At 42.1% G+C, this 19,824-nt stretch overlaps 1 protein-coding gene across 1 annotated transcript in view; it reads left to right on the forward strand.

The window, feature by feature from the left end:
• ARHGAP35 (Rho GTPase activating protein 35) overlaps window positions 1-19,824 on the forward strand; it is a 101,139-nt gene that overhangs the window by 39,973 nt on the left and 41,342 nt on the right. The gene's annotated exons all lie outside the window — the stretch shown is intronic.

Here is a 19,824-nt window from a genome sequence, read left to right on the forward strand (position 1 = left end):
TTCTGAATCCCACGATGGTTTTCTGCATCTCCCAGTAGGAAAGCAAATGTTAATAAGAAAGAATGTGAATGCCGTTAACTCTTCTGGTGTAGACAGTGTGTGCAAACCACAGCTCCTATTTTGAACTTCCAGTAAAAAGAGAGTAGACTTGGACGTGCAAGGGAGACTGGAGGTCAGCCCTCTAAGTATTTTCATGAAGCGTAGAAGTAATATCTAGAAGTGTTAGCTTACCCCTCAGAAAACAATCAAAAACTGTGACTGGAATGCATTCAAAGGCCGAGGGGAAAGGGTTGGGTTGAAGGTGCTAACCTACTGCATAGCCAGCAGAGGGAGCACAAATTAACTGCCAGACATAACTTGTAAAGCTTAAAAGCTGATGCAAGAACAGTAAATTGAAAGCTTTTGTGAATTTCAAGCCTTGTTGGCAGTACTTGCTTAATAGAAAAAAAGACAAATAGGAGGAGAGCTGTACTTTTAGGTAATAAATAATGGAGTGGAGTGAGCTCTTGGTGGCATCTCACTTTTTAAATAGCATATTCATTCAAGTTAGGAGTGTTAATATTTGAGCTCTTAAGGAAGGTAGCAACAGGCAACTTTCTCAATGGGTCTTAAAATATGAGGCTATTCAATGTTTGCATGCTCTGAAAAGCAGCCTTGTTTAAGCAGCAGCACCTACTCACCAGTCTACTAGGAAAGCCTGGAAGTCATCACAGACATGCTTTCTCATCACCTGGAGTGGTTTGTAGCTTCAGCAACACTAACAACTATGCAGATCTGCAAGTGGTAATCACAGGAAGTTTAATGCTAAGTTTGATAACCAAATAAGGTTGGTACAGACATACTTTTTTTTTTAAAAAAAATGAATAGTTATTCCTTTTCAATGTGTTGTGAATCGCCCTGAGATGTGTGGATGAATGGCGGTATACAAATTTAATTAATAATAATATTAATAATTAAAAAACCTAGCATGTCAGGCAGTGTTAGAATATGAGATACAAAAGCTAGGAACTAAATGGCACCTTAAACCTAGGTTATGGGTGCAGCAACAGAATCCAGGTGCACTTTTTATAACAAGCAGTGCTGAAAATGAATGAACTGCAGCTAAAATATTGTGTTGATTTTTCGCATGGTGTAGTCCTTCCCCTGCCCACCGCCCCAATATTCTTAAGAGGGTCTCTTCTCCAGTCTTCAGAGAGTAGCTGGAAGTGGGGAGGGAGAAAAAAGCCCTCCTTTCCTTCTACTCTGTAGTTTTAATCTGAAATCTTAGGCACAGTACTGCGCCCAGAGCTCAGAAACTGCTCGCATTAATGAAATTCCCTGTCACAAAATGCACTTAGAACAATGGGAGTTTTGAGCACTGATGTTCTGCATTTCCCTCCCTCCAAATTCTCTACCTCAGTTGGTACTTAACTTAAAATTATCCCCCATCTTTTTTGCGACCCTGGTCCAAAGCATACACAGCAACAGTTGCTTTTTATAATAGAAAAAGATGTTGAAAGATCTATTCACAGAGCTCCCATCTCATATGTTGTTTGACTCTCCATCTTCTGCCTCAGTGTCCCATGTATTTTCACTGTCAGTCTAGACTTAAATTTAGCAGACATCTTCTGAGTACATTTTTGTCTTCAAAGAGCAATCTGTAGAGCTTAGGTTCCAAATTCTGCAGATTATTTTCATAACATCTCATCAGATAGTACAGCTTGCTCCAGGGCAGATGATATTACTTGTACTTCTTCAAGTGTGTTGGAACAGTAGCTTTCTTCCCTGGAATCTTAGATTGTCCTAATGGGGCAAAATGTCTATCAGGAGTGCAGAACTTTTTCTGACTACCCTGTTTCTCCAAAAATAAGACGTAGCCATAAAATAAGCCATAGCAGGATTTTTAAGCATTCAAGGAATATAAGCCATACCCCGAAAATAAGACATAGTGATAGGCGCAGCAGCAATGCTGGCCACGGCAGGAGGAGGAGGAAAAAATAAGACATCCCCTGAAAATAAGCCATAGTGTGTTTTTTTGAGGAAAAATAAATATAAGACGGTGTCTTATTTTCGGAGAAACACTGTAATGGGCCAGATCCTTAGCTCCCTACCCTTAAAGGGGCAAATTTTACAGATGGGCAGGGCTGCTTACCTGTCAGTCACCTGATGTTATTATAGTGTTGTTGGGTGATGTTGCACTTGGAAGTCCCAAGTGTTGGGACTTAAAAGTGCAGCTTAGGACTGCTTGAGAGCCCTTTTTGCAAACAGTCCCGGTTTGCAAACCAGAGGTTTAAAGAACCATGCAGGTCTGTTTGCAAAACTTTCTGAACAACTTTTTGCTACGTTTCCCTGTTTCCAGCAGGGGAACAAACACATGCCGCCAAACAGCAGGATTGAACTCTTTGCTCACCAGTTGCTAAACAGAGGGTTCAATCTTAATGGCAGCAAGGGTCTGCTTTGCCCCACCCTTGCCCAATATGTTCCCTGCAAGGATTGAATACCACTCTTCTGCCCATCAGATAATGGCACCCAGTGACATTAGCTGATGAACAAGTGGGCATTGTTTAAGGAAAATTGCCTTGTAGGCCAACTTGGACCCCTTGTTTGATCATGAGTCATTTGTGGGCTGGAGGTTCCTCATCACTGAAGTAAGCACATGTTCACAAACTCTTGGAAGGGATATGTTGGTAGAGATGATGGCAAAGTTTCAAATTGTAAGCTTGGTCTGTTCTCTGGCTTAATTTATTCCTCAAGCTTTGTACATTTATCAGTGACGCATTGCATCCTTAACAGCTCAGCTGTGTTCTGTTAATATCGTTACACTTTCCTCTTTTATGTATGTGCATTTCCCTCCCCAAAATCATTGCCTATACAGTCATACCTCGGTTTAAGTACGCCTCGGTTTGAGTACTTTCAATTTAAGTACTCCGCGGACCCGTCTGGAACGGATGAATCCACTTTCCATTACTTTCAATGGGAAAATTCGCTTCAGGTTGAGTACTCCACGGACCGTCTGGAACAGATTAATCCACTTTCCATTACTTTCAATGGGAAAGTTCGCTTCAGGTTAAGTACGCTTCAGGTTAAGTACAGACTTTCGGAACCAATTGTGTACTTAAGCCGAGGTACCACTGTATTTGCACTAGGCAGTCTTCTAATCTTACTATAACACTGCCCCTGCTACATGCGTAGATTCTTAAATGCTCTATTGCCTCTATCAGGTCCCTGTACACGGATTTCTTCTTGTTTCAATCACTTTGATTTTTTTTTTTGATTTTTTTTTAGTAATAAATCTCTTCCCCTTTCTATCTGCATTCTTAGGCCACAAGTTTAGTAGCTGACTCAGCATATGGTCTTAAGCCAGTTGTGTACAGAGACAGTAACTTAATTTTATCTAGATTTCTCTGTTAATGGCAACAAAATAATACTGCATTTTTACAATGAACTATAAACTGCTTAGTCTAGTAGGTCAGTTGGACTCCGCTATTGATCACAGCAAGAATGTTACCAAATTTCACTGTTCCGAAATTAACTAATTGGCTATGGCCCAGATCATTATTGAAGCAGGTTTGTAGCACACACCTTCCCATTGGCACTAATTGATCCTCATGTTGGCAGTCTCCTTAAGTTGACCATGAAAGCCTTATTTGGATGCTTAGCTCACTTAATCTATGTCAAGATAGTGAAAACCCAGAACTTCAACATTCAGTTTCATCCAAAAAATATTTTAGCTAAGAACATTTATGACATAGAACAGGCGTTTATTTCCTTTTCTGTACTCTAACCCTGCTGAAGATAGTTCCTCCTACTGTTGTTGTTGTTGTTGTTGTTGTTGTTGTTGTTGTTGTTGTTGTTGTGTTGTTCAGTCGTGTCCAACTCTTCATGACCCCATGGACCAGAGCACGCCAGGCACTCCTGTCTTCCACTTTCTCCCACAGTTTGGTCAGGCTCATGTTGGTGGCTTCGAGAACACTGTCCAACCATCTCATCCTCTGTGCTCCCCTTCTCCTTGTGCCCTCAATCTTTCCAAACATCTGGGTCTTTTCCAGGGAGTCTTCTCTTCTAATGAGGTGGCCAAAGTATTGGAGCCTCAGCTTCAGGATCTGTCCTTCCAGTGAGCACTCAGGGCTGATTTCCTTCATAATGGATAGGTTTGATCTTCTTGCAGCCCATGGGACTTTCAAGAGTCTCCTCCAGCACCATAATTCAAAAGCATCAATTCTTCGGCGATCAGCCTTCTTTATGGTCCAGCTCTCACTTCCATACATCACTACTGGGAAAACCATAGCTTTAACTATATGGACCCTGCTGAAGATAGTTCCTCCTACTAGAATGTGTAAAACTAAGAATATAGTCCTTTTGAATAAAATGTCTCTTGGAATCATTCTGCATTTATTAGAATTATGTCATTGTAATATGGTGATTGCACAGTGTAGAGTGGTAGTTAAACTGGGTTACAGCTCCCTGTTGCCTTTGACATGCAACTCACATCTCTGTACTGGTTATGAGCTTCACTGTGTGAATTGCTCTTCAGAGTACAGTGGTCCCTCGACTTACGAATTACTCGACATCCGAACGGAAACTGTTGGCGGTTTTAAATGCTGTTTCCTCGACTTACAAATTTTAAATGCGGTTTCCTAGACTTACAAATTTTTCCGATTTTTTTTCCGTATGGGAAACCGCTTTTCGACTTATGAACTTTTCGACCTACGAATGTGTATTCGGAACGGATTAAGTTTGTAAGTCGAGGGACCACTGTACTTCTTGAAATTGTTACAAAGTGATCTAGTGTTCTCACTGCCCATGTTAATACATAATAAGTCAGACCTTCTGCCTTAACCATAGTTTACTGTGAACCACTACTGTGCTGGCACACATGCCTCAACAATTCCTGCTCTGTGGAATTCCTATCTGTGGTCTGAACCACAGATAGTTGCTTGTTGCTCCCTAGCAGAGCAGTATCAGCAAATCAAAAACAAGCCATGGTTTAAGGCAGGGGTCAGCAATCTTTTTCAGCCATGGGCCAGTCCACCATCCCTCAGACCATGTGGTGGGCCGGACTATATTTTTTTGGGGGAAATGAACGAATTCCTATGCCCCAGAGATGCATTTTAAATAAAAGCATGCATTCTACTCATGTAAAAACACCAGGCAGGTAACGCGCCAGAGATGCATTTTAAAGAAAAGGACACATTCTTCTCATGTAGAAACAATATGTGGGCCAGATTTCAAAGGCGATTGGGCCGCATCCGGTCCACGGGCCTGAGGTTGCCTACCCCTGGTTTAAGGTGAGCTAGCAAATGTGGTTTGTTAGGAAACATAAATGTTATGTCAAATTTCAGGCAATACTCACTTCTTTTTGTCCCCCATCCTCCTGTCTCAGTCAAATCTATACTGTACTTCTTTCTCAAGCTCCTCCTTGAAGAATTAAGACAAAGAAGGGTATGTGAAATGGTCAACCTCAGTGGTTCCCAATTAGCTAAGTACTGCGGACCCCTTGTTTTTCTAAAACCCAAGCCATGGACCCCCTACTTTTGAAAAGTTTGATATATCTGTGGTAGTTTTTGTTATGTGAATGGTGCCACAAACCCCCTGGGTGGGTTACCACCAATTGGGAACCACTGGCCTACCCCATTAAACATTTGGTGGATACTTGATTGTATGATGAATATGATGTGTATTCTTTATGCACGGTTTCCCACACCCTTTTCTTATTGGCTACGAGCCAGGAAGCAGGAGTCCCAAGGCAGGTTCCAAATGAGTCTCTAACATATTGATAAATAATAAACAGCATTCTCTGCAGTCCTTTTGCTGCAATCCTTTTAATGCTGGGTTGAGGTTCAGGCACCTGCTGCTTTATAGAAGCTATAAGCATGCAAGAGGAACTGGGAGGCTGGCCTGCCATTTAAAGACAATGCAGTGAGTATGAAGAAAAGCTCCATTGTGTTGGATAGTCATAGATCTTCAAATGGTTCTGCTTAGTGCTTCAGTAGTACTGGTGGTGAAATCTATGATCTGGCATATGTGATTGCATGTGTGTAAATGTGTAGCGCAGAGAACTCCTTAATGTTTTTTTCTAGTTAAGAATTCACTAGCCTAAATGAAGGTAATCTCTGGAATAGTGTTGCTTTCTCTTCGCTGGACTGCTTGCTGCTGCTGTGTAACATTTTAATGGCTCCCTAATGACAGACACATGCCTGGCTGAGGGTAGCAGACTCAGACATCTGGCAAGCACTGATGCGATGGTATTTCCAGCAGGGACTTCTTGCTTTTAACCCTTTTGATGACTGAGGCATTTGTTCAGTCCCTGGTTGTGATTATGAGAGTTTAGGAAGTTGCCTCATACAAGGTAAAACTTTGTCTCTGTAGGCCAGGTGACTAACCTGAGTCCTCTGTAGGCTCAGGTGACTAACCTGAGGCCCTCCAAATGCTAATGGATTCCACCTCCCAGCAGCCCCAGTCAGCATGGGAGATGTACTCAACAACATTTTTTTGGGGGGGGGGCACAGATTAGCTATTCCTGATCTCGGCTCAGTGTTGTCTACTCTTGACTGGCAGCAGTTCTCCAGGGTTCTCAAGCAGGGGTCTTTCCCATCACTTGCTGCCTGTCCCATTTATTTATGCCAATACAATCCAATCCAAATAACTTTATTGTACTAGCCATTGGCCATGACAAATCTAAATAAAAAAATACAGGCAAAGCATAACTTATAGTCTCTATTTAGTTGAAACAAACAAACAGAAATCCTTCCAGTAGCACCTTAGAGACCAACTACCGGTAAGTTCGTCATTGGTCTCTAAGGTGCTACAGCAAGGAATTTTTTATTTATTTTTTGTTTCGACTACGTCAGACCAACACGGCTACCTACCTGTAACTAGTCTCTCTTTAGATCTCTGCCTCTCCATTACAGTTCACTGCTATATTGTCCAGGGTTTCCTTTCTGATCCTTTTGGCTGCCAAAAACAGTATTTTTGCCCTCCCTACTAACTGAAGCTATTGAGGCGGCTTACTAGATATTTGAAACACAATAAAATAGATAATGACACAGTAGTCACTGCAGCAGGGCAAAGGTGTGTGTATGTAAGGCCCCCCCACCCCAGTTCTCTGATGTTCAAACAAACTGCATTCTGCAACTGAGTCTCCTGGCCTGGAACTGGCTGTTAAAGAAGGCCAGAACCTCCTTGCCGGGTGGCGGCTGCTGCTGTCTTTCACAGCCCTGGGGGCTGATGGAGGAGCTGCTGGTGGAGCAAAGATGTTAAATGCCTTCCTCTCAGTTCTCATATGTTCTTTTAACTGAAATTGCTGGGGATTGAAACTTTCTCTGCCAGGCATGTGCTCTGCCACTGAGCTTTCAGCCCTTCCTTTATTGTGATGGAGTGTGCATTTTTATTCACATTTTCATCTGTTTTGCTGGGGCCTCAAAGCAGAAAGCTGTGTGCAGGTCTTAAATGTTCAGGAGCAGGGGGAGCTTGGCATATATTCTGGTGGCTGCATGCCATTTTTGCCCATGCCTCCGTTTTGGTCAAGTGTGTAGCTAGAAAAGGTCATACAGTGGTACCTCGGTTTACGACGATGATCCGTTCCGGGGAGCCGGTCGCTCCCCGAGTCCATCGCTCGCCAAAGGCACACTTCTGCGCATGGCGCCGATAGAGCGCTTCTGCACATCCACGTGCGCGGGAACCCAGATGTAAATACTTCTGGGTCCACGGCGGTCGCTCTCCGAGTTTGTCGTAAACAGAGGCGGTCGCAAACTGAGGTTCCACTGTAGCTACATTGAGCCCTTACACTAGTTTTGTGATTTGGTCTAGGTTTTCATTCCAAGTTAGATAGTTGTGTCTTGCTCCCTTGGGCAGCCTGGCCAGGGAAATGAGGCTGGAATCCCAAGCCTGTTTCACTTTATAGTCAGCCTTGAAGTAATAGCTGCAGAGCACTAGGTATTCCATCACTTTTCTACTAATGCTTCTGTTGGCGAACAGAGAGAAATGTTGCCAGTTGATTGAACCCCCATGCTTTTGCCACTTAATATTGCATCCCATTTACTACTTTAAGAAGCAGGGGGGAATTCATAGCTTTGAGATTTGTATTAGACTTTCCTCCTGCTGTGCTGTACATCATTAAAATGATGTACAGTGTGAAAGCTTTTCACTGATTTGAGTCATCACAATTATAACTCTCCTATCTCATCTCGGCACTAGTTCTTTTTTCTTTTCTTCTGCTGAGGTGTTGATTGCAAATCATCAGTGCTTTTAAAAGGTAGGTTTCCTTTTGCTGTTTCTTCCTTTTGTTGTTTCTTAAGGCCATGATCAAATATATAGTCCTGTTTGCATTGCCTGCTGGATTTGTTTGCGTTGGTGGGGGAACTTCTGTAGCTTTAGGCAGTACATCTTTGCATTAATGCGGCCAGCTTCCTAAAGAGTTAGTTTAATCTTGGTACATAATCTGCCATGGGGGACTTAACTTCTGGCTCAACGAAGTTTTTTATATGTCCAGTGTGAAAGAATGAGCAAAAAAGTGTGTGGCAAACTGGAGTTGGGCCAACAAATTGAAACTGAATCCAAACAGGATGGAGGTGCTGTGTCTTCAAAGTTCCTGAGACCAGGAAGCAGGAATACCACCTGTCCTGGACAGGTTTGCACTCCCCTGGAAAGAACAGGTGCATAGCTTGGAGGTGCACCTTGATCCACCATTGCTTGGGAGTGCCTATTTCAAGCTACAGCATTTCCTGGAGGAAGAGAAGTTTGCAACAGTGATCCCTGCCTTGATAATCTCCAGATTGGACTATTGCAATGTGCTGTTTGTAGGCTGCCCTTAAAGAGGGTTCTGACCTTTTTTAACCTTTACTAGACTAAATAACAACTCCCTTCTGCTGTATTGCCATTTTTGGCTGATGTTTGTATGGATCTTAATGTTTCAACTGATAATTTGCTCTAGCATGTATGCTATATAAATAACCCAATCTTGGGACCTTATAAATTCATGCATCACATACTTTATATCCATTTGTAAAGATGCTTCATGTGAAATCGATGTTTCTGTTGTTGGATCTAGCACAGCTGCTCTTACGTTTTTAGGTACTTAAATGTTTGGCTTATCCTGTGAAGTCAAAAATATCAGTAAATATTCCCTAATGTTTAAGGTGCTACTAATTTATTTCTCACACAATGCATAAAGAGATAAAAGGTATCTGAAGAAGTGTGCATGCACACGAAAGCTCATACCTATGACAAACTCAGTTGGTCTCTATGGTGCTACTGGAAGGGATTTTTTTTTAATTTTTTGTTTTGAGATAAAAGGCAGTTTATATTAAATGACAGATTTAATAGTCTTCTTCTTTGGCAATCATTTGTAACCGAGGATTGTCTTCCATGAACACGGTCTTAACAGTGAGACTGTAAGTGACTGTGGAGGCCAATTCTGGATTCACACATCTTTCCACAGTGGGGACATAGGTTTCCAGGTGGGAGTTGATTGTGGTGAGGATTTGCCAAACATGCCTTCCTCTTAGCATATACTGTAACTCCCTTTCGTCCTGAGTTCAACTGTCGTAAAAGTCCATGGCACCTCTGGTAAAGGCTGTTCTCCAATTGGAACGCTCGCTGGCCAGTGTTTCCTAATTGTTGGTGTTTATACCACATTTTTAAAAGATTTGCCTTGAGTGAGTCTTTAAACGTCTTTTGTTGACACCAGCATTACACTTTCCATTTTTAAGTTCAGAATAGAGTAGTTGCTTTGGAAGACTATAATCATACATCCGAACAACATGACTACTCCAACAAAATTGATGTTGAAGAATCATTGCTTTGACACTGGTGGTCTTTGCTTCTTCCAGTACACTGACATTAGTTCTCCTGTCTTCCCAAGTGATATGTAAAAAATTTTTGGGAGACATCGTTGATGAAATCTTTCGAGGAGTTGCTGATGGCATTTATAAGTGGTCCATGTTTCACAAGCATACAGTATAATAAGGTTGATAGTACAATAGCTTTTTAAACAAGCATTTTGGTTTCCCTGTGAATGTCCCAGGCTTCTGCTTTTCAGTCGGGAGAAAGCTGCACTCACCAAGCTCAGGCGATGCTGGATTTCAGGATCAATGTCAGCCCTTTTGGAAGAACCCAGGGAGGAGAAGTGATTGACACTTGTGGCACTGCTGAGTGGTTGTTTAGTGCTTGTTGGTGCAGCACTTTGGTTTTTTGGATGTTGAGTGATAGACCAAGCTATCTGTAGGCTTCTGCAAAGATATTTAGGATGGCTTGGAGGTCATCCTCTGAGTGTTCACACACTACGTTGTCATCAGCTTATTGTAGCTCTATAATGTAAGTTATTGGAGAAGGAACCGGCAAGCCACTCCAGTATCCTTGCCAAGAAAACCCCATGGACAAAGACAACAGGCATATAAAAGTTATGACGCTGGAAGATGATCCCTTCAGGTCGGAAGGCGTCCAGCATGCTACTGAGGAAGAGCGGAGGAGCCAAAGCCGAAAGGTCGCTCAGTTGCGGATATGCCTGGAAGCGAAAGGAAAGTCCAATGCTGTAAAGAAAAATATTGCATAGGAACCTGGAATGTAAGAACCATGAAGGAAGGTAAGCTGGATGTGGTCAAAAATGAGATGGCAAGAATAAATATTGACATCCTGGGCATCAGTGAACTAAAATGGAAGGGAATGGGCGAATTCAGTTCGGATGACTTATCATATCTACTACTGTGGGCAAGAATCCCGTAGAAGAAATGGAGTGGCCCTCATAGTCAACAAAAGAGTGGCAAAAGCTGTACTGGGATGCAATCTCAAAAATGATAGAATGATCTTGATACGAATCCAAGGCAGACCTTTTAACATCACAGTAATCCAAGTTTATGCACCAACTACCGGTGCTGAAGAAACTGAAATTGACCAATTCTATGAAGACTTACAATACCTTCTAGAAATGACACCAAAGAAGGATATTCTTCTCATTACAGGGGATTGGAATGCTAAAGTAGGGAATCAAGAGATAAAAGGAACAACTGGCAAGTTTGGCCTTGGAGTTCAAAATGAAACAGGGCAAAGGCTAATAGAGTTCTGTCAAAAGAACAAGCTGGTCATCACAAACACTCTTTTCCAACAACACAAGAGACAACTCTACACATGGATATCACCAAATGGGCAGCATCAAAATCAGATTGATTATATTCTCTGCAGCCAAAGATGGAGAAGCTCTATACAGTCAGCAAAAACAAGACCTGGAGCTGACTGTAACTCGGATCATCAGCTTCTTATAGCAAAATTCCAGCTTAAACTGAAGAAAGTAGGAAAAACCACTGGGCCAGTAAGATACAATCTAAATCAAATCCCTTATGAATACACAGTGGCAGTGAGGAACAGGTTTAAGGATTTAGATTTGGTGGACAGAGTGCCTGAAGAACTATGGATGGAGGCTCGTAACATTATACAGGAGGCAGCAAGGAAAACCATCCCAAGGAAAAGGAAATGCAAGAAAGCAAAATGGCTGTCCATCGAGGCCTTACAAATAGCGGGGGAGAGGAGGCAAACAAAATGCGAGGGAGATAGTGAAAGATACAGGAAACTGAATGCAGATTTTCAAAAAATAGCAAGGAGAGAAAAGAGGGCCTTCTTAAACGAGCAATGCAAAGAAATAGAGGAAAACAATAGAATGGGGAAAACCATAGATCTATTCAAGAAAATTGGAGATATGAAAGGAACATTTCGTACAAAGATTACCATAATAAAGGACAAAAGTGGTAAGGACCTACAGAAGACATCAAGAAGAGGTGGCAAGAATACACAGAGGAATTATACCAGAAAGATACAGAGGTCTCGTACACCTCAGGTAGTGTGGTTGCTGACCTTGAGCCAGACATCTTGGAGAGTGAAGTCAAATGGGCCTTAGAAAGCACTGCTAATAACAAGGGGGGGGGAAGTGATGATATTCCAGCTGAACTATTTAAAATTTTAAAAGATGATGCTGTTAAGGTGCTACACTCAATATGCCAGCAAGTTTGGAAAACTCAGCAATGGCCAGAGGATTGGAGAAGATCAGTCTACATCCCAATCCCAAAGAAGGGCAGCGCAAAAGAATGCTCCACCTACCGCACAATTGCACTCATTTCACACGCTAGCAAGGTTATGCTTAAAATTCTACAAGGCAGGCTTAGGCAGTATGTGGACCGAGAACTCCCAGAAGTGCAAGCTGGATTTCGAAGGGCAGAGGAACCAGAGACCAAATAGCAAACATGCGCTGGATTATGGAGAAAGCTAGAGAGTTCCAGAAAAATGTCTACTTCTGCTTCATTGACTATGCAAAAGCCTTTGACTGTGTCGATCACAGCAAACTATGGCAAGTTCTTAAAGAAATGGGAGTGCCTGATCACCTCATCTGTCTCCTGAGAAATCTCTATGTGGAACAAGAAGCTACAGTTAGTACTGGATATGGAACAACTGACTGGTTCAAAATTGGGAAAGGAGTACGACAAGGTTGTATATTGTCTCCCCGCTTATTTAACTTATATGCAGAATTCATCATGCGAAAGGCTGGACTAGATGAATCCCAAGCCGGAATTAAGATTGCCGGAAGAAATATCAATAACCTCAGGTATGCAGATGACACAACCTTGATGGCAGAAAGTGAGGAGGAATTAAAGAACCTTTTAATGAGGGTGAAAGAGGAGAGCGCAAAATATGGTCTGAAGCTCAACATCAAAAAAACTAAGATCATGGGCACTGGTCCCATCACTTCCTGGCAAATAGAAGGGGAAGAAATGGAGGCAGTGAGAGATTTTACTTTCCTGGGCTCCTTGATCACTGCAGATGGTGACAGCAGTCACGAAATTAAAAGACGCCTGCTTCTTGGGAGAAAAGCAATGACAAACCTAGACAACATCTTAAAAAGCAGAGACATCACCTTGCCAACAAAGGTCCACATAGTTAAAGCTATGGTTTTCCCAGTAGTGATGTATGGAAGTGAGAGCTGGACCATAAAGAAGGCTGATCGCCGAAGAATTGATGCTTTTGAATTATGGTGCTGGAGGAGACTCTTGAGAGTCCCATGGACTGCAAGAAGATCAAACCTATCCATTCTGAAGGAAATCAGCCCCGAGTGGTCACTTGAAGGACAGATCCTGAAGCTGAGGCCACAATACTTTGGCCACCTCATGAGAAGAGAAGACTCCCTGGAAAAGACCCAGATGTTTGGAAAGATTGAGGGCACAAGGAGAAGGGGACGACAGAGGACGGGGTGGTTGGACAGTGTTTTCGAAGCTACGAACATGAGTCTGACCAAACTGCGGGAGGCAGTGGAAGACAGGAGTGCCTGGCGTGCTATGGTCCATGGGGTCACGAAGAGTTGGACACGACTAAACAACAACAACAAAACGTAGGTTATGGCAGTGTTTCTCTACCTTTTTTGGGCCACGGCACACTTGTTCCGTGAAAAAAATCACGAGGCACACCACCACTAAAAAAGTTTAAAAAAATTAACTCTGTGCCGCCCTATATTATCTGTGCCGCCAGGCTCGTTTGCACTGAGCTTTGGGAAAGAGGAGGAGAAATATTGGTTTCCGGCGGGTCAGTATTGTATATTGGCGGCCGCCAGGCACGTGACAATGCAAATCGCCCTTCTCGTCGCCGCACGTCGCGGCACACCAGGCAGCGTCTCGCGGCACACTAGTGTGCCGCGGAACAGCGGTTGAGAAACGCTGGGTTATGGTAACCTTACTCTTTACTTTCACCTTACTCAAGAGCTTTCCATCTGTTCGATATATGATTTCTGCCCCGGTGGGGAGTTTTCCTTTGACAAAGTGTAGGATCATTAGAGTTGGGGTGATAACACAACCCTTTTTAACACCTGATCCCATTGTGAATGGTTCACTTTGAGAGCCATTGTTATCTGTGATTGTTGCTGTCATATCATGGAGGAGCCAAAGGATGTTCATAAATTTATCTGGGCAGCCAATTTTCAGAAGGAAAGTCCATAGGACAATACAATTTACAGTGTTGAAAGCCTTAATCAGGTCGATAAATGCCTGGTTTTGTTTTGCATTTTTCTTGAAGCTGTTCACCAGTGAAAATTATATCCACTGTCCCCCTAGAAGGTTGAAAACCATTTTGGGATTCAGGAAGGGTTGCTTCGGATATAGTTAAGAGATGGTTTGCTAAGATCCTTGCAATAATTTTGCTGGCCACAGCTAATAAAGAGATGCCTTGATAGGTTCCGCTATCCGTTCTATCACCTTTCTTTAAAAAAAGGTTGATAATTTTTGCATCCTTAAAGTATGCTGGGATCTCCTCTCTCTCCCAGATTTTTTGATGAGCTTGTGAAGTTGTGTAAGTTCAATTCCGCTCACTTTGAAGACTTCAGCAGGTACCGTGTTTCCCACATTTTAAGACACCGTCTTATATTGATTTTACTCAAGAAAACAAGCCTATGGCTTATTTTCGGGGTGTGTGTGTGTGTGTCTTTTATTATTATTATTACTGTAAGTACCCCTCCTCACCGCGGCCAGCATTGCTGCTGCTGGGTCCCACTGGCTCAGGGCGCACAGCACGGAGGACGCCTCTGTCCAAAAGTTTAAAGGGTGTGTGTCGGGAAGTTCCATGGGGGGGGGGAGTTGGAGGGAGGGAAACGCCGCTGGCCGGGCTCGTTGCCTCTTCTTTTCACGTTGGTTGTTCCTGTAAAATGCTCGCAAGTCGGCTAAGGAGGAAAAAAGGGGAGAGGACTTGCACGTTTTGTCTCCCCGCCGACACCCTTTCCCTCTTTCTTTCCCCTCCCCAACCACCGCCCTGGGAAGCTTCCTCGATCTGGTGCTGGGTGCCGACCCGGCAGGCCGCTTCCTTGATCCGGCGGCCTGCCGGGTCGGCACTGATCTGCGCTGTACGGAGCACTGGATCAAGGAGCCGGTCTGCAGAGTCAGCGCCCAGCAGCGCCGCACGGAGCAGCGCCTCCTCAAAAGAATTTAACACCGGTGAAATTAGCTAAAATGTATAGGATGAGTAATAAAGCATGTTGGAAATGTAAAGATACAGATGGTGAGTTTTACCATATGTGGTGGACATGCGAGAAAGTAAAAGGATTTTGGGAAATGATTTATAATGAGTTGAAAAAGATGTTTAAGTACACCTTTCCCAAAAAACCCAAAGCTTTCTTATTAGGTTTAATGGGAGAGGAAATAGCAAGGGGAGATCAGAGATTATTTATGTGTGCTACAACTGCGGTGAGTACTTTATTAGCCCAAAGGTGGAAAGTACAGGAGATACCGACGATTGAGGAGTGGCAAACGAAAATGATGCACTATGCAGAACTGGCAAAGTTGACCTGCGGGATTCGAAACCAGGGAGAGACAAAGTTCCAGAGGGAATGGAGTAAATTTATTGACTATATGGAGAAGAACTGTAGAAGTTCAAAGACACTTGCAGGACTGAAATAAATCCTACGAAGTGAACTTATCCATGTTTATAAAAAGGAACTGCGAGACAGGAGTGAGAAATAAAACCGAATGATGGGAGGGAAGTCACAGCTCGGTGGAGCAAAAGGCTGAGATGGGGGAAATTAAAATAAAATGTAATCAGCTTTCTGTGGTTGTTTTTTTTGTTTATTTGGAAAAATTAATTAAATTTTTTTATTTTTTTAAAAAGAAATCAGATGGTTCTTAAGAGTCATTTGGAAGCAATCCCACTTAATCTTCAAGGGTTGAGTGTTCATTTTGTGCCTTGGTTTCCTTCCTTGAAGCTTGTGTTGAGGTATAATCTTGATAGCCATCATGGAGCATATTAATCGGTGGTCTGTCCAGCATGAATGGTGATGAATGGAAAGGATAGGGCATAGGCTCTTACTGTTAAGTTTCAATTACCTGGTTTATTTTCTTAATATGCTCTCTAATGTCTTTGGCAGAAAAACTCTTCTGTCATTGGTGTCTGAAAATAATTTGTCACCCCTCCCCCTGTTGTTGTATTGTTCTACGTATCCTTCTGTCACCAGAGCTCTGGAGGGAGGAAGTTATATGGAAACAGACTAAACAGGAAGTGATCATTTTTTAGCTAGGAATGGGGTATAGACAATGGAGGGGGGGAGTTGGGCGGGTGGGAAGTTTCCTGGGGCCACATGGTTCAACAGATGTCTTCAAGGGAAGCTGTTGGCTAGGAGTGAGTTAATCTCCTCTCTTGAGCTCAAAATAATAGAACACCTGCCCTTGTGTAGCCCTTTTTATCAAGCTGGAAACCTCCTTGCAGTTGAGTCATACACTACATATTGTGACTTTTCAATTAGTGCAGCGCGTCCATCTTCCCCGGGTTTCCTGCCAACTTCCTCATCTGGAGAGAATATTATGAACAACTATTTTTAAGATAAAGTGAATTTTAAAGAAACCTCTTTTTAAAAAACATTATCTGATAACCTGACATTGATAGAGAATGCAATATATTTGAAAATATTGATACCAGGGCTACCCAAACGTCATTGCATGGCTTTCATCTGATGTCCCTGGCAATAGCAACAGCATCATTAGGCACATTCCAGAGCTAATTCATGAGGGAGTACTCTGACTGCTAACTCCTTCTTTTAGTTTTTTTTTTTTAATGCAAATACTGACTACTGAACTTACACATGGCAGCCGCAGCAGGATCAACCAACATTGTTGTGTGTGTTTTCCTTTACTAGAAGTGGGGGATTTGGATTGAGACTTCAGCATGGGGAGTTTAACCCAACTGTGTTGACTACAGATTAGATTTTGGGCTCAGTTCAAAGTGCTAGTTTTTACCTTTAAAACCCGGTACAGCTCAGGACTACAATACCTCATAGACTGCCTCTCCCCATATGAACCAACCGGGACTCTGCAGTCTTCATGAGAGGTCCTTCTCTTCTGTTCCCCACCCAAAGGAGGGGTGGAGGATGGCCAAAAAGGAAAGGCCTTTGTGTTGGTGTGCCTTCCCCAATCTATAAAATGCTTTTCTTAAGATGATGTGCCTGGTGCCCTCTTTGTCCATTGTTAGATTTTGTTGTTGTTGTTGTTTATTTCTTAATGTAGCCCCCTATGGTGGCACACATCTTTTAGTATGGGTAGGACCTGGTTTCTGGATGATCAGTTTCTGTTTATTGTGTTGTCATGGCTTCCAAGTTTTTCTTTTTATTGTTTATATGCATTGTAATTTTATTGTCATATCACTTTGAATTTTTTTATTGTAAAAAGTGACAGATAAATGAAATACTGTATTTTTCTGTGTATAAGATGCCCCCATGTATAAGATGCCTCTTATTTTTGGGGCCTCCAAATTAAGAAAACACCCCTCAGCACTACCCATGTATAAGACGAGCCCCAATTTCAAACCTAATTTTTTCGTAAAAACAAAACAAAACCATGTCCTATACACGGAAAAATACGGTAAGTAACTCTCCTCCCATGTCATGTGTGAACCCGCAATAGCGAAACAGCACAAAAAAGTGATTTTTTAAATCAGAAGTATTTCAACCTTGCTTTTTTGCTGAAAAATGCTCCTAGGGAGACTTACTAAGAAAAAGACACCCCCTGTCTTCAGGCTTATGATAAAAAAACAATACATAGAAGGAAAAGGGATTGGGTGGGACAAGGGGGGAATTTGGAAAGGAAACAGCTTTGGGAACTTCCCACACCCTGTGGTGGCACAGAGGCGCTTGATTCCAAACACACACATGCACACTGAAGTGTAGGGCACATCTCACTTACCACTCCTTGCCATTCAGGGATGCTTTGCAGCTGGCAAGGCATCTTGGCTGAGTGGGGCGTGGTTCACAGAAAGAGCCAAAAGTTGCTGACCTAACAAAGCCAGTAGAATGACTCTTCTTTCCTACTTTCCATCTCTGCCGCAGAGTGGTGTAATAGTAATATCTGTTGTGTCACCATAGGTCATAGCTACAGGAAAAGAGAGCTGCTTCAGTTTCTGGAGCACAGGTCTTAAAGGAAAATTGGCCATGGAAATCCACCTAGGAAAACAAATGAAGAATCCAGCTGAGACTTTAGGTACCATGTACCTTAAGTGTAATGCAAAAAAATGGGAATTGAAAATATAGGGAAACTTGCCTCCCACCCACTTCTGATACCTTAATGGAATTATGACTTTTTCCATACTTTTAGTAGAATGGGAATGCACAAGTGAGAGTGTAAGAGCAAACTGTGGTGGTGGTGGGATTTCAGGTACTCCACTAACCAAGGATTTTAAAATGTTTTGACATTTAACACTTTTGCAAGCCCTATACAGTATTGGTATCTAAAAATTAAATACTTTGGCTGCTAGAGTTTTTGAGGTAACATTTGTCTTTCTGGTGTTAATTGAATTTTATTTGATGAAATGAATTTGATGAAAGGTGGATAAATAGTCTAGTGAAAAGTGGGGAAAAATAATTTTGCAGCCTGGAAAGGACCATAGACCTGTGGGATGGCTCTTGTTCTAGTACCAGAGGTTCTAGCTAGCAGGGAATAGCCAATTAAATGTTGCTGGATTACAGCTCCCATCATTCCTGATCATTGGCCATGCTAGCTGGACCTGATGAGAGTCTAGAAGGCACCACGCTGGCTACTCCTTCACTAGGGGAAGTTCAGCCATACTGTATATTGAGAAGATACATTTGCCCTTCCATCTCTCCCTAAGTGGGCCATTCTGTTTTTCTCTTTGCTGCTTGGTTTGTTTTTCCTGCTTTTGAAGTATAAGTAGAGATGTAAAATTTCCAGAAATTTTGAAGCTTGGGGAAAATAAACCTGTTTTTTCCCGTTTTTTTCTGGGGAAAAAGTGAAAATTTTCGGAAAAATTGAAAAAAAAATGCTACATTAGCACTTATTTTTTCTTTTCCAGTTTGAAAGTCATTCTGTTACTTTAGAAACATAAAATGTGTACAATTTTAATGGGCATAAAATTATCACAACTGCGGTAGCACATTAAAAATATAGTGTATCCAAACAATTATTACAAACAGAATTTACTTTTAAAATAATATTTATTTGTATTTGTAACAAATGGAGCAACAATCTCCTGAACTGTTTACTAGTTTATGTGGAACAAAAAAACTCCACAAAACAATTTTTAAAAATCCAGAAGTAACAATTATTCATATTTCCTCTCCACAGTATTTAATTTTTTGGGAAAAAACAAAAAAGCCTTCAGGAAAAAAAGGGTGGGAAATGGTTCCCCCCCCCAAATTTTCTGGTTTTTTTCTGGCCCTTCACATCTCTAAGTATAAGCTTTCCCTTGGTGCTCCAAGTGAACCTCCGTGGAGCCACGCTCCCCCCCCCCAAAAAAATCACACACTTTTACTCAAAGGCTCACCCGGATAGAGTTTGTGAATCGCTGTCTTGGAATAAACATGTCACTTGACCTGACGCTTTGTGCCTTCCTTGCCTGTTGCTCTTAGCTGTTCTTGGCACATTGTTGCTTGAGAATAGGATTGGTTTAGACAGAAACAATCCTTATTTGTTTGCTGTTCTTTATCCACTGTGGGAAGAAAATACCTGTTGGCTTCACAGCATTTTTTTGTAAGCGAACAAAATGTACCTTGCACCATAGCATTCTAGTTTGGAAGAGGAGGTGCAGAAGGTTTCCTTGTTGGATTTTGTATTTGCTGCTATTTCACTCCCTGCTAGTCAGGTGTAAAAGGTATCTGGTGTTCAAATTATTTTTATTACTGTGAAACTGTTTGTGTAGCATTTGCTGTGGCAGGTGGTATCATTCCAAGTAGTTTATAAATGTTTCCTTTTAAGCTTTATTTTTAAATGTTACCTTTTTATATTTAAAGCATTATATATAGTTGTATGAACTCACATTCTACTTATGTAGCAATAGCAACCATAGCTTTATAGCAAATTGAGCACATATGTATAATAAGAAGCA

The sequence above is a fragment of the Zootoca vivipara genome, chromosome 6 (assembly GCF_963506605.1).
Source record: "Zootoca vivipara chromosome 6, rZooViv1.1, whole genome shotgun sequence".
NCBI lineage: Eukaryota > Metazoa > Chordata > Lepidosauria > Squamata > Lacertidae > Zootoca > Zootoca vivipara.